Genomic DNA, 5,609 nt, shown 5'->3' with positions numbered 1-5,609 from the left:
ATGATTTAGTTTTGAGTTTTTCTTTATGATCCTTCTATGTAATCGAGTCCGTGAGCTATATATAATAAAGATTAGTTTTGAGTCGAGGATTCGGTTATCTTGCTATGATCTTGGGGAATAAAAATAAAAGAGAAGAGAAAGAACAAAAATAATTAAAGAGATCATAGTGATCTTATGGAGAGTAATGACTTCACATATATAAAAGAGTATGATGAATAAAAATTGTTGAGAGTTGACAAACATATTTTTGGTCATCATTGCAATTAATAGGAAGTGATAAAGAAAGAGAGGTTTTCACATATAAATACACTATCTTGAACATCTTTTATGATTGTGAGCACTCATTAAAATATGACATGCTAAAAAGTTGATGTTGGACAAGGAAGACAACGTAATGGGTTATCTTTTCTTATATCCGAAATAAAGTATATTGTCATGGATCATCCAACATGTTGAGCTTGCCTTTCCCCCTCATGCTAGCCAAATTCTTTGCATCAAGTAGAGATACTACTTGTGCTTCCGAATATCCTTAAACCTAGTTTTGCCATGAGTGTCCACCATACCTACCTATGGATTGAGTAAGATCCTTCAAGTAAGTTGTCATTGTTGCATGCAATAAAAATTGCTCTCTAAATATGTATGATTTATTAATGTGGAGAAAATAAGCTTTATACGATCTTGTGATATGGAAGCAATAAAAGCGACGGACTGCATAATAAAGGTCCATATCACAAGTGGCAATATAAAGTGACGTTCTTTTGCATTAAGATTTTGTGCACCCAACCATAAAAGCACATGACAACCTCTGCTTCCCTCTGCGAAGGGCCTATCTTTTACTTTTGTCTTATGCCTTATGTAAGAGTCGCGGTGATCTTCACCTTTCCTTTTTACACTTTATCCTTTGGCAAGCACATTGTGTTGGAAAGATCCTAATATATATATATATATCCAATTGGATGTAAGTTATCATAAACTATTATTGCTGACATTACCCTTGAGGTAAAAGGTTGGGAGGCAACACTATAAGCCCCTATTTTCCCCTGTGTCCGATTAAAACTCCTTACCCAAAGTATTGCGTGAGTGTTAGCAATTATGAAAGACTAAATGATAGTTGAGTATGTGGACTTGCTGAAAAGCTGTTATATTGACTCTTTCCGATGTTATGATAAATTGCAATTGCTTCAATGACCGAGATCATAGTTTGTTAGTTTTCAATGAAGTTATGATTCATACTTTACATTGTGAATAGATTGTTACTTTATCATAAGAAATCATATGACAATATATATATATGTTGCTGTTATAAGAATGATCATGATGCCCTCATGTCCGTATTTTATTTTATCGACACCTCTATCTCTAAACATGTGGACATATTTTTCGTTATCGGCTTCCGCTTGAGGACAAGCGAGGTCTAAGCTTGGGGGAGTTGATACGTCCATTTTGCATCATGCTTTTATATCGATATTTATTGCCTTATGGGCTGTTATTACACATTATGTCACAATTTTTATGCCTATTATTTCTTATTTTACAAGGTTTACATGAAGAGGGAGAATGCCGGTAGCTGGATTTCTAGGCTGGAAAAGGAGCAAATATTAGAGACCTATTCTGCACAACTCCAAAAGTCCTGAAACTCTACAGAAGTCAGTTTAAGAATATAAAAAAAATATTGGGCGAAGAAAGTACCAGAGGGGGCCGCCCACCATCCATGAGGGTGGGGGTGCGCCCTACCCCCTGGGCGCGCCCCCTGCCTCGTGGGCCCCCTGGCAGGCCTCCGGTGCCCATCTTTGGCTATATGAAGTCTTTCTCCCTGGAAAAAATCAGAAGCAAGCTTTCGGGACAAAGCACCGCCGCCACGAGGCGGAACCTGGCGAAACCAATCTACGGCTCCGGCGGAGCTGTTCTGCCGGGGAAACATCCCTCCGGGAGGGGGAAATCATCACCATCGTCATCACATTGATCGTCTCATCAGGAGGGGGTCAGTCTCCATCAACATCTTCACTAGCACCATCTCCTCTCAAACCCTAGTTCATCTCTTGTATCCAATCTTTGTCCCAAAACCTCAGATTGGTACCTGTGGGTTGCTAGTAGTGTTGATTACTCCTTGTAGTTGATGCTAGTTGGTTTATTTGGTGGAAGATCATATGTTCAGATCCTTTATGCATATTAATACCCCTCTGATTATGAACATGAATATGATTTGTGAGTAGTTACGTTTGTTCCTGAGGACATGGGAGAAGCCTTGCTATAAGTAGTCATGTGAATTCGGTATTCGTTTGATATTTTGATGAGATGTATGTTGTCTTTCCTATAGTGGTGTTATGTGAACGTCGACTACATGACACTTCACCAGTGTTTGGGCCTAGGGGAAGGCATTGAGAAGTAATAAGTAGATGATGGGTTGCTAGAGTGACAGAAGCTTAAACCCTAGTTTATGCGTTGCTTCGTAAGGGGTTGATTTGGATCCATATGTTTCATGCCATGGTTCGGTTTACCTTAATACTTCTTTTGTAGTTGCGGATGCTTGCAATAGGGGTTAATCATAAGTGGGATGCTTGTCCAAGGAAGGGCAGTACCCAAGCACTGGTCCACCGACATATCAAATTATCAAAGTAACGAACGCGAATCATATGAGCATGATGAAAACTAGCTTGACACTAATTCCCATGTGTCCTCAGGAGCGTTTTCCTTTATATAAGAGTTCGTCCAGGCTTGTCCTTTGCTACAAAAAGCATTGGGCCATCTTGTTGCACCTTATTTACTTTTATTACTTGTTACGCGTTACAAATTACCTTTTCACAAAACTATTTGTTACCGATAATTTCAGTGCTTGTAGAGAATACCTTAATGAAAACCGCTTGTCATTTCCTTTTGCTCCTCGTTGGGTTCGACACTCTTACTTATCGAAAGGACTATGATAGGTCCCCTATACTTGTGGGTCATCACCACGGTGTTTGAAATTCATTCCCATTTCTTGCATGGGACCTAAGCATGCACCCGAGGACACAGATTTGATTTTTCAACCAATTTATATGCCCTAGAGCATGTGCATGTAGTTCAAATTTGAATTATGCACATAAAATGCATTGAAAACTCAGTTAATGCATAAAAATGTCCAAACAAACCCCAAAAAATCACAAAAAATCACACAACACTCCTGTTGTTCAATGTTGACACGACAAAAAAAATTGAAAACAATAAGAGGCAATGGATATCATTTCGTCCCCAAAGGAGGGACGTTCCCTATCGAAAACCATCATGCTTGTTGTGAGAAGCTCTGGTTTGTGAGAAGCATATACCCAAACCTGCCCCAAATGGGATAAAATTTGTACCACGACATGTTGAAGCCGCTCATGATAGCATGCCAAGTTTCATGAATTTCAGACGAGTTTTGGATTTACTAGAATTTAAAAACCAGGCATCTCAATGTTTTGCCGGCAATCAACAATGCCCCTGTGTTTGAAATTCATTCCCATTTCTTGCATGGGACCTAAGCATGCACCCAAGGACACAGATTTGATCTTTCAACAAATTTATATGCACTGGAGCATGTGCATGTAGTTCAAATTTGAATTATGCACATAAAATGTATTGAAAACTCAGTTAATGCATAAAAATGTCCAAACGAACCCCAAAAATTCACAAAAATTCACACAACACTCCTGTTGTTCTATGTTGACACGAGAAAAAAATTGAAAGCAATAAGAGGCAATGGATATTGTTTCATCCCCAAAGGTGGGACGTTCCCTACCGAAAACCATCATGCTTGTTATGAGAAGCTCCGGTTTGTGAGAAGCATATACCCAAACCTGCCCCAAATGGGACAAAATTTGTACCACGACATGTTGATGCCGCTCCATGATAGCATGCCAAGTTTCATGAATTTTAGACGAGTTTTGGATTTACTAGAATTTAAAAACCAGGCATCTCAATGTTTTGCCGGCAATCAACGGTGCCCCGGTGTTTGAAATTCATACCCATTTCTTGCATGGGACCTAAGCATGCACCCAAGGACACATATTTTATTTTTCAACCAATTTATATGCACTGGAGCATGTGCATGTAGTTCGAATTTGAATTATGCACATAAAATGCATTGAAAACTCAGTTAATGCATAAAAATGTCCAATTGAACCCCGAAAAATCACAAAAATTCACACAACACCCCTGTTGTTCTATGTTGACATGAGAAAAAAAATTGAAAGCTATAAGAGGCAATGGATATCATTTCGTTCCCAAAGGTGGGACGTTCCCTACCGAAAACCATCATGCTTGTTGTGAGAAGCTCTGGTTTGTGAGAAGCATATACCCAACCTGCCCCAAATGGGATAAAATTTGTACCAGGACATGTTGAAGCCGCTCCATGATAGCATGCCAAGTTTCATGAATTTCAGACGAGTTTTGGATTTACTAGAATTTAAAAACCAGGCATCTCAATGTTTTGTCGGCAATCAACGGTGCCCCAGTGTTTGAAATTCATTCCCATTTCTTGCATGGGACGTAAGCATGCACCCAAGGACAAAGATTTGATCTTTCAACCAATTTATATGCACTGGAGCATGTGCATGTAGTTCAAATTTGAATTATGCACATAAAATGCATGAAAACTCAATTAATGCATAAAAATGTCCAAACGAACCCCGAAAATCACAAAAATTCACACAACACTCATGTTGTTCTATGTTGACACGAGAATTTTTTTGAAAGCAATCAGAGGCAATGGATATCGTTTCGTCCCCAAAGGTGGGACGTTCCCTACCGAAAACCATCATGCTTTTTGTGAGAAGCTCCGGTTTGTGAGAAGCATATACCCAAACCTGCCCCTAATGGGACAAAATTTGTTCCACGGCATGTTGATGCCGCTCCATGATAGCATGCCAAGTTTCATGAATTTTAGACGAGTTTTGGATTTACTAGAATTTAAAAACCAGGCATCTCAATGTTTTGCCGGCAATCAACGGTGCCCCGGTGTTTGGAATTCATTCCCATTTCTTGCATGGGACCTAAGCACGCACCCAAGGACACATATTTTATTTTTCAACCAATTTATATGCACTGGAGCATGTGCATGTAGTTCAAATTTGAATTATGCACATAAAATGCATTGAAAACTCAGTTAATGCATAAAAATGTCCAATCGAACCCCGAAAAATCACGAAAATTCACACAACACTCCTGTTGTTCTATGTTGCCACGAGAAAAAAAATTGAAAGCAATAAGAGGCAAGGGATATCGTTTCGTCCCCAAAGGTGGGACGTTCCCTACCGAAAACCATCATGCTTGTTGTGAGAAGCTCCGGTTTGTGAGAAGCATATACCCAAACCTGCCCCAAATGGGACAAAATTTGTACCACGGCATGTTGATGCCGCTCCATGATAGCATGCCAAGTTTCATGAATTTCAAACGAGTTTTGGATTTACTAGAATTTGCAAACCAGGCATCTCAATGTTTTGCCGGCAATCAAAGGTGCACTGGTGTTTGAAATTCATTCCCATTTCTTGCATGGGACCTAAGCATGCACCCAAGGACACAAATTTGATTTTGCAACCAATTTATATGCACTGGAGCATGTGCATGTAGTTCAAATTTGAATTGTTCACCTGAAA

Source organism: Aegilops tauschii, chromosome 2 (genome assembly GCF_002575655.3).
Source record: "Aegilops tauschii subsp. strangulata cultivar AL8/78 chromosome 2, Aet v6.0, whole genome shotgun sequence".
In the NCBI taxonomy this organism is placed as follows: Eukaryota; Viridiplantae; Streptophyta; class Magnoliopsida; order Poales; family Poaceae; genus Aegilops; species Aegilops tauschii.
This window is presented reverse-complemented; position numbering follows the sequence as displayed.